Source organism: Podarcis melisellensis, assembly GCF_964234715.1.
Source record: "Podarcis melisellensis genome assembly, chromosome: 11".
In the NCBI taxonomy this organism is placed as follows: Eukaryota; Metazoa; Chordata; class Lepidosauria; order Squamata; family Lacertidae; genus Podarcis; species Podarcis melisellensis.
This window is the reverse complement of record NC_138543.1, coordinates 1,873,467-1,887,509: the sequence shown is the minus strand read 5'-3', so window position 1 is coordinate 1,887,509 and position 14,043 is coordinate 1,873,467. Positions and strand designations below refer to the sequence as shown.

At 42.3% G+C, this 14,043-nt stretch overlaps 1 protein-coding gene and 1 long non-coding RNA gene across 11 annotated transcripts in view; one reads left to right on the top strand and one right to left on the bottom strand.

Annotated features, from left to right (window-relative positions):
- TRPM3 (transient receptor potential cation channel subfamily M member 3) overlaps positions 1 to 14,043 on the top strand; it is a gene marked incomplete at its 5' end in the record, with an annotated part of 408,936 nt that overhangs the window by 146,096 nt on the left and 248,797 nt on the right. The gene's annotated exons all lie outside the window — the stretch shown is intronic.
- On the bottom strand, positions 5,003 to 5,340 carry LOC309380407. The gene is made up of 2 exons (XR_014172913.1): positions 5,244 to 5,340; positions 5,003 to 5,210 (listed from the first exon to the last, which is right to left on the bottom strand). It is a non-coding gene; the product is annotated as an uncharacterized lncRNA (long non-coding RNA).

Sequence of the window (14,043 nt, the reverse complement as noted above, 5' to 3'; positions counted from 1 at the left end):
AAAAAAAAGCTCCATTCCCTCCTTAAGCAAGATGTTGTTAAACTGAGGGAAATGGCCGCCCACCTCTTTCTCCAGTGGGTGCGGGTTGTGGCCCTTGGCCCTTAGCTGCCATCCTTGGCAGCCAAAACCATGTGTTTGCCCGGAATTCTCCTGGCTGGTGGAATCAAAGCATGGGATTTGCCGCCCGAAGGCTGGCTTCAAAGTGGCCAATCCCAGGCCCCAGCTGAGGGGCAGCTGAAGCTACATCTAGCCACACAGAAACGCATAAAAGCCAGCTGTATGTTGTTAAACAGGAGACATAACATCTCTGTCTTTCAAGATTCCGACTCTTTTTATTGCCCCACATCCAGTCCATCTAACAGCTCACCCCCCACCCCCATCCCAGTTCAGATGGAACAGAGAGATAGAGCTGGGTGTACCTGCATATTGATGGCAATTCACTCCACATCTTTTGATGACAGCTCCTACAGGGGTCTTTTAAATCTTAAATAGCACCAGGAGTGGCCCATGCTCTCCCGGCTTCTGAACATAGCACATCACTGGCACTTAGCAGAGGGAGAGGCACAAGGAGCTTGGGCAGTGTGGCGGGGCAGAGCCCAAACAATGCTTTTGCTGCTGTGCACTTGCATGGCCCTGAGTTGCTTGCCTTTCCCTCTCCAGTAAGTAACGGGGATGTGTTGTGTTCAGAAGGTTGACAGCTGTGGTGCCTCACCTACACCACTGCGTGGGCAGCTGCTGAATAGCATGGGGGACATCACAGGACAACTCCCATGGTGCCAAAGAGTATGTTTCTGAGCACAATTTAAAGCCCTAAACAGCCCTGACCCAGTGTACCTAAAGGAGCGTCTCCACCCCCATCATTCAGCCCGGACACTGAGGTCCAGCTCCGAGGGACTTCTGCCAATTCCCTCACTGCAAGAAGTGAAGTTACAGGGAACCAGGCAGAGGACCTGGTAGTGGCGTCCTCCCTGTGGGACACCCTCCCGTCAGATGTCAAGGAAATAAACAACTATCTGACTTTTAGAAGACATTTAAAAGTCAAGGCAGCCCTGTTTAGGGAAGTTTTTAATGTCTGATGTTTTATCGTGTTGTTAATATTTTGTTGGAAGCTGCCCAGAGTGGCTGGGGAAATAAATTATTATTATTATTATTATTATTATTATTATTATTATTATTATTATTGCCTTCCATAGCTACTTTCTGGAAGATAGGATCCCTGAAGCTCCATCTGCCTGAGACATTCAAGAAATGTACCATGGCCAACAGCGTCAAGAGCCGCCAAGAAATCAAGGATACCCAGCAGGGTTGCTCTCCCCCCAGCTTTCTCCTGACAAATGTTATCAACCAACTTTAGAGTTGGCTGAAGAATTTTGTGAGCGTCCTTTCATTCTACAAATCACTCTGAAGCCCTCCCAGGTGCCCAAGCTTCCTGGGAAAAAAGCCCTCTTCTGACTTTTAGGTGTTGGGAGGCTACTTACCATCTACCTGTTTTTTAATAAAAAGGGGTAAAAAGAAGAACTTCTCTTAAAACTAAAATCAGTGAGTGAACTAATCTCAAATCAAGAAGAATGGGAAACTGGGGATGAAATGGGTGGATGGTGATGATTTATACCCTGCCCATCTGGCAGGGTTTTCCCCAGCCACTCTGGGTGGTTTCCAACACATATAAAAACATAATAAAACATCAAACATTAAAAGCTTCCCAATACAGGGCTGCCTTCAGATGTCTTTTAAAAGTTGTGTAGTTCTTTAACTCATTGACATCTGGTGGAAGGGCGTTCCACAGGGAGGGTGCCACTGCCAAGGGTGAATTAATGGAAAGCAAATACCGTACACAGACACAGCACCCCTGACCGCCTCACAATTTCCACTGAAATTATACAGGAATCCTAAAGTGCCCTGCAAAGGAAGCATAAAACCAGAAATCTCTTTCATGGAGGAGGAAGAGTTTTTGAAAAACATAGAGGACGGCACTTCTTAATACTAGCCTGGTGGAGACCCAAGTAAGGAAATTTGAAGAAAAGTGTGTGCTCACAGGCTGTCATTGTTTCGTGATATGAAGTTATGGTTTTGTAGAGCTTTTTATCCCGCATTATCTCCTGAGTTATAAGAAACAAAATAAATTACCCTTATGGTAAGTTGGTGCAGCAAAGTGGCTAAGTTCCAGGTGGGGAAAGTTCTGGTTTTAAATAAGCAGATGTGATTGTGGTCTTTGTTTTTAGCTCCCTTAAGGTTTCTGTCAAGAGCAAACCCAATTTTAAAGGGCAGTTTTTACAGTCACAACACTGCATAGAGGGAAACCATACAAATTCTGTGCTATACATTGTTCATAATTCTTGGGCTTGCCTCAAGATGCTTTGCTATTTAACTGCCATTTAAACATGCAACCAAAAAGTTCCAGTGGCTTCTCCTGTTATGAATATTTGTAGCATTTCTGAAGCAACATATGAAAATGACCTTAACATATATTCTTCAAACAGGAGGCCACACTTAAAAGCAACAGAATATGCCATAGTGACCGATTCGTATTATAAGACTCCAATGCTGTTATGTGGTATGTACTCCTTCTGAAAGGACTGCCAAGTGAGCAATTCAGGCCATAGGACCGTGAAGTGAAACAGAGTAATTTTCTTCCACCTGAATTGTTAAACAGACTAGGCTACAATGCAGGAAGAGGATGCCCTCAGGACACAGTGGAAATTTATGTCAAACTCTGTAATAAAGCATGAAATAAAGTCACTTGATAAAAACTTTCATCTTCCACTGGAAAAAAAATAGTGACATGAAACAGTTGGACATAAATGGCCTTCAGCACTGCAAACCTAACCTAAAGTATAGAATAAGGTTTGATTATTATGCTAAAATCTAAATAAAATAAAAAGAAAAGATCAGATTGGCTTTGCATCACTGTAGTTATTTAATTCAGCGGAGTATATAAAAACACTTACATTGAATGAACCCTATAATTCTTTTTCTACCCTTGGCCTTCAGATTTGCAGAGGGAAAACCTAATTAATTAGCTATTAAATTTAATATCCTTGGCAACCAAAGACAAGCAGTTATGGATATTTTACAGGCAAGAAATACAATTTTAAAAGACAGAGTTGTGATACAAAATTGCAGTGATGTGGCGGCACTGAGCTAAAGGTCTGTTTTGGACTGTTTTTACATCTTCTCATAATGCTAGATATAGAGTTGGCAATTATCAGTGCTGCCAACACCAAATTACTCATAGAAAACATCACATATCAGTTGCAGCACAAGGCCCACTTAAAGCACGGCTCCAAATAGCCCAGTAATGACGATGTGGATGAAACCAAACTGTCCTTGGTATTGCAAGTGAATATGCATACCAAAGGATTTGTGGACAACAGCTTGTCATCTGTGAATAAGTGCTTCATACAGCATGACTGTTTCCACCTCTCATCTCTCTGTTCTTGTTATGAAAGGAAGATGCGCTTTCATATGCTAGCTTTCCTTATGAACCTAGGTCATGTGTGGGAGCATTGGAACATGTCTCCACATCTACCCCTGAAATGTTACCACCTGAGAAGGACTGGGGTTTTTTACACTTTTTCTGGACATTTGAATAAGATTTGGGATGCTAGCTTAAGCAAGGCTTCTGTTAAGTATGCAATGATGGTTTTTAGACAAACAAAGGAAAATAGAGAACTTTAAACATCATGCCATTTATCAATGACCTGACAAACTACCAGCTTCGTGATTTATATTGTATCAAGAAACATTATTGATTTCTAATAAGATTCTTGAGAAAAATGTTTCAAGATAGTTATGATGCCAATGTCTACTCTATAACATGAGCTAGACCCCACCACCCAGAAAACATATTGGTGTAACCTCAAGGTTGGATTACTGCAATGTGTGACCCAAAGCCTGCAGTTAGCGTACAACACTATGGCTAGCTTGTTTTGGGGGCCATGCAGAATTCACACTGGCTGCCAATCTGCTACCAGGTTTTGGTACTTATATATAGTGCTCTAAGCAGCTCAGGACCAGCCTTTCTCCTCCAAGTTCCAAACATCTCAGAAGCCCACTCCATAGTCGCTTGGAGCAGGCCTTTTCGTGTGGCTGCCGCTGTTCTGCGGAGCAGCATTTCACTTGAGATATGACAGGCACCCATTATCTTCACTTGACAGAAACAGATGAAGTTATTTTTGTTCTGACAAGTTCTTCCGGCTGGATGAATAGGTGTCTGTCATAGGTGTCCATTTTTGTACTGTTTTCAAATCATCTGTTATTTTTGTAACTGTTTTTATTATGTTTTGTACATCCCCTTTGGGCATATCTGAAGGTGATTAAAGAATGATAACAACATGCATCTGATAGTCTAAGATGCAGTTGCCAGGGGTCTAGTATGTAAAGTGAGTTATAGAAGCCATTTCAGATTTCATGATGTACTCCATAAGTTTGGTGGGAAAGGGAAGGAATTAATCCCCATCTCAGCCAAAACAGAGCAGGGTGGGACCAACCAATTGCTTCCATTCCCAGCAACATGCTGAATTTCATCCTGATACAAAAGGTATGGATGAGTAGGAGCTCTTGCTGAAACAAGAAGGTGACTGGTTAGAGTTATGATTAGCAATGGCTCCCACCAGCTCAGTACTGTTAGGCAAAATACAGTCACAGCCAACACAGTTTCATATGAACACTGCTTCCTCAGAAACTGACACAAGCAATTTGTGTTCCTACCCCAAGTAAAATGCCAATGTATCTTGGTAGCAGAATGCCTCAAACAAAGCCATGTGTGCTGTGTCAAAACAAAGACACTTATCTGTTTCCTTGTTTCTGCATGGGACATTTTTTTATCCCATTTTTAGAAAGAAAAAAAAAACACACTGTGGCGATCACACAGGGCCCCCGGACGTTTGACGGTCTATTGACCCTGTGCCACCACTGTGATTGCTTTCTTTGTTGCCACCACCCCGCTTCTCACGGGGACACACGGAGTCCAGACAAATGTTAACATTAACAAATAATCAAGTTTATTTTTAAATGCAGGAACAAGCGTATGGTTTCAGTTTATTTTTCTCTTGTCAGTTTCTTAATCTTAGTTCCTAACAACTCCAAACTGATTATTCCAACTATCTATCCGACTCAACCTAACAATTCCTCTCACTCTTTCACAATACAACTTGACCAACCCACTGCCTAATCCTCCCTCTTCCTTCTCCAATTCCCAAACCTCAACTCTCAACTCCCAAACCTCATCTGACTTTCAAAACCTCCCACTCTAACTTTTACTCCCCCTTGCATCCTCACTGGCCAATCACATCACACCCATTTTAACCCTTTCCTTATGACCCATCCTAGGAGGCAAACGCCACACACAATCAATCAGTTTTATTTGGTCTCAAGTGCTCTTTGGTTTTCAGAAGCAAAACTCCGCTATAGGTACATAAATATCCTTCCTTGATTAGTTTTCTTTGGGTGGGGAATAAACTGAGTAGGGTACACCCTTGCGTATTGAGATAGGTGTCACCCATGTATGCATGTCCTATGTATTATAAGAATTTTATTACATATGGTTTAATATGCTTCTGTGATTGTTTGTTTACCCCTTTCCTTTTCTTCTTTTTGTATATATATATTAAAATTTGTTGTTTAGGAAACTAAAAATGGGGAGGAATTGAATGGTGTCTGGTTTTGACACCTGTTTTTCTCTGCCTAGATGCATCATGGATAAAAACAGGGAACGTTGCTCCAAGCAGGCATGTGGTCAGCTAAGGCCTTAGTCTGCCCTGTCAAGTAGAGCTAGTCATGCCAACCTCCTCCTACTGGTTGGGTACCAACCTGTTTGTCTCAAGGAGAACCATCAATGGCCGACAGTCTTAAAATAAGGAAAGAGAAGAATCCCCACTTGCAATAAATCTCCCCAAACCAAGATAATGGCAAAGAAATTAAAAAAGAAAATTTTACCATGGAGGACATTGAAGGTGTGATGGGAACACTGTTCCAAACCATTGGAGAAGCCATTGTTAGTAACAAACCAGGGGGGTGGGAGCCAAAGGAAAGCCAAAGATAAAGGAAAGAGCATTTTCAAAGAAGAACTCACTTGCCATGAAATTTTGAGTTTATCACCTCTTTTCTCCTTCCCTCTTTCATGCATAGAATACTATGCATGTGACAAACAAATCATGAAAGAGCCCGGGGGCACTGCAGGAATGCACATCTTTGAGGCCCTGAGTGCCTGAACAGGACTCAGGAATAATCTGACCAAGAGTCCTCTGAGAAAGCTGGGAGAAATGAGACACAAGGTAAAGCAAGTTCCCTATTGTTAATGCCAAGGCCACACCATCTGCCTATATAAATTTTATGCCTCACGGGGGGTTGAATCTTTATTTTGCTATGAGTATGAATATACAATGGTTTGATTCATGATACACCCAAATCATGCCACTTTCAAAGTAGAATATTCAGAAGTGAAAGCAGCAGTGATTGTGGGCTCTGAAATATGGGACTGCTGTATCCTAAAATTTTAATATCAAAAGTTATTTTCCTTTTGCTGTAATGAACATCCTTTGCTTGACATTTTCTTTTATAACAGAAGCACCTTTCTAGTTCTGCCTTGTAGAAAGGAGTTGTCAAATGAAGGAAAAAAGAATAATGGCTTAGATATGTTCCTGTATTTAATTAAATATGAGCAATTGCTCGCTGTAACTAGGCTACATCTGTGTTATTTTTGTGTGTGACAGATGACTGTATAAAGCTCTAGGTAAAGTTAGATTGCTAATAAGAGCAGGATAGGCAAACATTGTAAGTGATTGTGGTCATCATAGTAGTATCATTGATTTATTAATTGGCTGTGCAACTGTCTCAAGGTGATATGCACATAATTAAAAGCAGGTAAAAACACAAAAACAAGATAAAAATTTAAAACAAGACTAAGACCCTAACAAAGTAGACACTCTTGGTAAAGACCCATTTATCCATCTGAGAAAGCCTCTTGGAATAAAAATGTCTTTTGTGGTTTCTAGAAAATGCAGCTGTTGGGCACCTGCCCTATCTCAACAGGGATACTATTCCACAGAACAGGGGCAGCCACACTAGAAGCCCTGCTCTGGGTTACTGTGGGGTTGGCTTCTGAAACCTTTGGAACTTGCAGGAGAAACTGTCTCCAGACTGCAACAATCTGCCGGCTCTATAAAGGAGAAGGTGGTGTCTGAAGGAACCTGGTCCTGAGTTGCCTAATATGTTAGTCTCAGCACCTTCAACTTCGCAGTCAGTGCAAATTCCACAAACAGTGTTGTATACAGTTTTACCTTGGAAGCTGGAACAACTTAGTTCCTGAAAATGGCAACCATTATTGAACCACAGCAAAGTCAATGAACAAAGTGCCTTAGAAGGAAAAGGTTAGCGTACAAAAACCCACAGCATCGTTGCATGGGGGAGTAGAGAGGGTTGTTCTTTGGCTGACTTCGGTCCCTGGGGTTGGCTGCAGCTGGCATTTATCAGGTCCCAAGCCGCCCCTGCCCCCAGCCTGGCTGGATTGGCCAGGATTCAGATGAACAGATGGTGAGAAAGCCCATCAGTCCCAGTGGCTGAGCTAGGAGTTCCCCAATGACTAACCACTAGCCTCGCTGTTGCTCCTGGGAGGTAGGCATTTGTCATGACTGGGTAAGCAGCCATTTCTGTTCTAGATTGTGTAGGTGAATTGTTAGGAGGCAAAATTTATGGTGAATCATGCCCTGGAGCTGAAGGGTTGGGATTGGCAACTGTTGCATCACTTTCATTATTTAATTATTCAGGTCCATTCTTCAGTTGAGGGCCAAGCTATGTACTTGGCTTTGGCTGCATCTTTGTCTTCTCTTGGAACCTAAAATGGGTCAGCATCTCACGGCTCCCTCTCACCAACTTTCACTTGTTCTATAGGTGTACTTTAAAGGTAACTTTTAAATGTTGGCAGCATAGTCATAGTGTGGACTGTGTATGTGCTCACCTGCACATGTGTTGATCTGGTTTCATCTTTGCAGCTCTGGAGATATATATGCAGCTGATATTAAATTATTAAATCTTGATGGCTTAATGATTGCTATAAATAAACTATAGGAATGCAGAAAGATAATGGCACGTCCAAAATTTAGCTTGCAATGCAGAAAGTTTTTGTCATACAGTTTTTATTTACAAGGATATTCCACATTCATTCATTTTATTTGTATGCCGCTTTTCTGAATGCAAAAAATAATGCTCAAAGTGGCTCACAACAACAAAAAAGCTGGATTTCAAACAAGCCGTACAAAATGTGTAGCGGAAAGTAACACTTGTCTGTTAAGCATTGTCTGTTCAAGCAAGCTGGGGAATGGTGGGCAGAATAAGTTGCTTTGTGCTCTTTTTCATAATCAATGAGAAGCCCACCCTCCTTCCATACATACCAACAGGAGGCTCAAGACTGGTGTCGTGCAAGACATCTATCCTGGCATTAAAAAAATAGGTGGAGGGTGCTTGATTGGAACAGTGACACGGTGTATAATCTTCCTCTTCCCTCCCCCACGCCAACCAATTTTCCCAGTCTAAACCGTCTCCCAAGCTGCTATTAGCTTTGCTGAGGAAAGTACAAGTACTACAGATTGTAGGCATTCATTTCCCAGCTAGCTAATTCTTGCTCAAAATGTTATGCATGTAGTAAGGTACAGTGGTGCCCCACAAGACGAATGCCTCGCAAGACGGAAAACCTGCTAGACGAAAGGGTTTTCCGTTTTGGAGGTGCTTCGCAAAACGAATTTCCTATGGGCTTGCTTCGCAAGACGAAAATGTCTTGCGAGTTCCTGTGGTTTTTTTCCCCTTCCCTCCCTTTTCCCCAAGCCGCTAAGCCGCTTATCAGCTGGTCAGCTGAGCCGCTAAGCCGCTTATCAGCTGATCCGCTAAGCCGCTTAACAGCTGATCCGCTAAGCCGCTTAACAGCTGATCCGCTAAGCCGCTTATCAGCTTATCCGCTAAGCCGCTTAACAGCTGATCCGCTAAGCCGCTTAACAGCTAAGCCGCTAAGCCACTTAACAGCTGATCCGCTAAGCCGCTAAGCCGCTTATCAGCTGATCCACTAAGCCGCTAATAGCGCTAATCTGCTAAGCCGCTAATGGGCTTGCTTCGCAAGACGAAGAGACTTGCGGAACGGATTCTTTTCGTCTTGTGAGGCACCACTGTATTTTGATGTGGGAATCTGTAGGAAAAAAGCGGCACCAATCTGTGGAAGAAACTTGTGGAAAATATTCAAAGTTGCCGTAGAAGACATGAACAGAAGGTAAGTTAAAAGAGAGAGCATGTTGTTTACGGAAAGCATTTTTGAAATAGAGCAGCAAGCTTGAAATGCATTAGATTATTTTTTTAAAATGAAATTGGTCTTCGGGGACACATTTGGATAGCCCCCTGTTCTTGTGTCTTCTTTGAAGTGGAGATGGCTAGATGTCTTGATGAGCCAAGTAAACTCAGCTCTCGTCCTGTATGTCTGCCTGATTTCTCAAACTGGACATTTTCCCCTTCCATTTTTTTTTTATGCTTGTTGTGAAACCAAAGGGAAACTACTTTCTTTTCAGATGTGTAGAAAGCAGTTTCATGGGAACATACTGTAAAAAGAGCCAAGAGAAGCAGGGGTCAAAGGTCAAGTGGTTGTTCTGACCAATTCAAGCACCTTGTCCATATCCTTGAGCCTAAATAACTGAAACTCATCCAAGACACAAAGGACTAGACAGTGATCTGGACACCATTTTAGTTCCTCTGCTGTAACAGTCTCAATGGATGCACATGATTTTATTCTCAAACAAGTCATAGTGAGCTACTGTCTGTTCTACCTCCTCCCATGGGCCAGACTGCAAGAGGCCCCACACCACCCAGAAAAGCTCTTCAGGACTGCATGAGGATGCCATGGAGACAGCAAAGTATGCCTACTCTTCCGCTTTCACTGCCACGAGGTAGGTTCGAGGTTGAGCCCTCACCAGTGTTCAGTTGCATTCGACTGGAGTTTTCCTCCACTTGTGTTTGAGCCATCTCCCAGCTTGTTTCCTCTTTTGCTCTTTAGTTCTGTCTGGAGTGGGACCAAGTGTGAGACTAGTTAGGGAGCTCATGAGCCTGTCCTGGAGGTTGCAGGGCAGTTACTGGCACTTGAGCCCCTAGGGGCAAGCAAAAGCATGTTTCAGAAAATGCCTTTAATTCCATGAGAATTGAAAAAGACAAGGAACCAAGAGATGAAGTGCCACCAAGGACTCCACCTTCTGCTAGGTTGCTCTGCAAACTCCTAGACCATTGCCATCAATGGCCAGGTTAGAGAAGCAAAAAGTGTCTAGCAGTTGGGGGTCTGCTTCTAAGAAAGATGACATTTGCTGCAAGTCCTGAAGTTTTGCTGGAATAGATGTTTTGTTTCAGGCATTATCAGGTCAGGCTAAGAAAGGGTACAGCCTGGTGAGAGACTAGTGGTGAAGGGAGAGAGAACAGCTTCATGGCAGGTATATGAAGCTTCTGATTATAGAAACAGAAAGGGAAGCAATAACAAAAGGTACTCAACACCATCCATTACTAGGGACAAATGGAACAGCTGCTACCCAGATCACCCTGGAATATTGGTGCAGGTCAGAACACCCCTTCCTAGCTAATCAAGACATACAGGGAGGAAACAGTGCAGGAGAAGACATTTCCATACCAATTGTGGCAACCTCTCCCCAGGGAGGCCCACTTTATATTTTAAGAAACCTGACAATTGAGAATATTATCTGAGGCCTTTGTCTCCCCTCTATAATCATTACATAGTGGGGGGTGGTTTTCAAAAATAGCCATGTTTTGCAGAACAAAAGGTCAATATGAAATATAAAGCAATCTGTTTCTCCTATGCCAAATAGTGATAAAATAAAACGACTTCAGTTCTTCATAAAATATTTACCATTCAGCTGAAGCCAGTTACAGGTCTCTGCAAAATGAATCGGAAGTTTACATTCCGGATGTAGTTTCTCATGCTGCACTTCATACTGACTACACATTGATGTGTCATAAAAACCCCTTTGCTTCCTTCTCCCAGTAATGAGGGATTTAAGTGCAAAATGAATCTACTAACAGTAAAACATAAACACTGATTTCTGTCAAAACAGCAGCATTCATTAATGGATACGAAATCCATCATTAATTCAGGTACCTTGTGTGGGATCTAAATACATTGCGATGACTTAAGTGATGACTTGTGCTTGTGAAGTGATTATTGCTCCTACATAGAATTAACAGGTTGTTTTCAGATGGAGGAATGTGGTTTCGGATCCAACCCCTTATATCCACAACTCATTTAGCAACTGATGAACAGCTATTGGTGAGAAGGTAATCAATAAGACCCATTAGTACTACACTAGCCTAATTTTACAAAGGCACATACTAATAGACTGAGCTATCACAATGGTTAGATGAAAAGCTTGTTTCTGAGAATCAATAGTCCCACATTCAGAATAGGGCTTCACGTGTCACTTAGAATATTATGGATGTCATTTAGAATACTAATCACTGAAGTCTCCTCTTATCATATGTCCTTTATTCCCAAGCTAATACATGCTGTGCTTTTAATAGGATGGGGGCGGGATTTCTAACATTCATGTTTTAATGTCAGCCTACCTAAGTTTGCATTTCCCAAAACAGATATGCAAACTGAAACTCAGCTCCGCTTTGAAATGTTTTCTTCATTGAATTTTGCAATGCAGCCCCCCAACCAATAAAGTTCAATGCGTTACATTTGCATACCTGTCAGCTACCCTGGAAAAAAGTGACATCCCATAGCAGCCAAAATGGCCACCAGGATCCCACTTAATTTCAGGCTGCACTTTTTAATAGGCATGGCACCCCAAAAAGCATGTTTTGGGGCACAGTGCCCCAAAAGCACTTTTGGGGGAGGGGCTGTGATCTTGCTTGGATCATGTGACACGCAGGAGTGTGGAACCAGAAGATGGCGTCCTGCATTTGGGTCGCATTGTGTTGGAAGGTCTGCATTTGGTGGAAGTGCACATCAGGGCCTGGCTGGATGAGGAAGAATGGCAGGTGCCGCCCACCCAAGGGCCCCCAGAGAGGGCGCAGGAGATGATGACTTAGATTTTGGATCGTGGTGGTGGGACACTGAAGAGCAGTCTGCAGCAGGGATGAGCTGAGAGGTGCTAGAAGCAGGAGGTTGGAGCCAGTAGAAGGAGGCCCTTCCAGGACAGGGGTAGAGGCTGAGAGTCTCAGTGGGAGCGCAGAGAGAGAGGTCAGAGGTTGCCCTTGCTAGCCAGTCCTCCTGGCTCTCCTCCCCTTCTGAACCCCTCGCTTGAGGAGAGTCCTGAGCCACAGGCCAGGCAGGCCCAGAGGACAGCCTTTGGCTACTTGGGAAGGATCCAGAGCGAGAGGCGAGAGAGGGAGGGCCAGGCCAGTGGTCAGTTTCAGCAACGTCTCAGCTGGATTAGGATGAGCCAGAGGACTCTGCTACGTTGTTACTTTCTGTCATTAAAAGCTAATTGATTTCCGTGCCTCATGTTCTTTCCTGCCCAGTGGATGACCTGGGCTTGCCTGACATGTCCTTGGCTTGCACCAAAGAATGCATTATATCAGAGAAAAATGACTGCAAAAATGTATCATACAAAAGTGGTTTGTGTCTTCTGTAGTGAATTTCCTCCAGCGGGAGAGGAGGGTGATCCGGCATGTCTTCTGTTTGTTCTCTGTTGTTTTTTATTTATTTTTTGTGGAAAGCTGACTGCAGGATTAATTGTCCAAGCTTCAAAATGTATTATAAAGTCTCCAATACTAAAAACAAATTTAATACTGCTTTTGTTCCTTGAACACTGCTGGTATTAAAATAATTGTAGTGGAAATGGAAATGCAGATTTTCACAGCTGGTGGAGAGGCTGGCCATTGAAGCTGGGGAAGCGCTAGATTGTGGCAGACTGAAACTACCAGCAGTTTCCCAAACAGTTTCTTTTACTCTTTACCTGTAAAATATTACTAAAGTACAGTAATTGTAGAAATTCTTGCCCATGGAGTCTACACCCTCCATGTAGCTCACTTTTCTGCATTAACCTTCCTGATTAGAAGGACTCCTCTGCACAGGGGGACTAACAGCCTCCTCTGAACTTGGCCAATTATTATTATTTATTATTTGTTTATTTAATTTGTATACTGCCCTATACCCATAGGTCTTAGGGCAGTTCACAACATAAAACTACAAGATAATAAACACAACATGCATAATAAAAATAAAAGCAAAGAAATCATTTCAAATGGAGACCCTGGTATTACTTTATTGCAGCGCACTTGGAGTTCTCTTGTGGATGCACTATTGTGCCTGGGCTGGGTTCCCTCTGGAAATTTCAGCTTTAGGTAGCATTGTAATGTTTTCTTATTCATTTATTTATATTTAAAATCCCAGTCTGTTACAACAATTAGCTTGTGCACATGTTTACTGCAAATGTTAATAATAATAATAATAATAATAATAATAATAATAATAATAATAATAATAACTTTTCTAACAATTCTATAAAGTACCCATCAGGATTATCCATTAAAATATTATGCACAACCCAAAGAATGCCACTCTGCCAGATAAACATGCAAATAACTACCTTGGCAGTAGATACCCTCAATAAATTGATGAGCTTTTGCTTTGGAAGCCGAGAGAAGGTTAAAAAAAAAACCCAAACCCTGAACTAATCAGTCCTAGAATCAAAGTACTGCAGGCCTTAATCTTCAACAGATGGTTCCATATACAGCTGTAATCTGTTTGAGTAAGTGAAACTTGAAGACAACAAAATGTCTGATTCTTTAATTCAGGAGTTTTAATGTCAGCAGTTGCCACAGATTAAATCTTACATTTAGGTTGATTGGGGGTAGCATGAGTATTCACATTTTAAACCAACCAATTCTTAGATAACATACATACTTGTGTTTATGGTACTATGAAATATTGATATAGTCATGAAAGATCTGTTGGTGTGTTTGTTCCTTGAATTTATATCTCACCTTTTTCTCCAAGGAGCTTAAGCTGCTGCACATGGTTCTTTCCCCCTTCTTCGTGTAATCCTCACAATGGCCCTG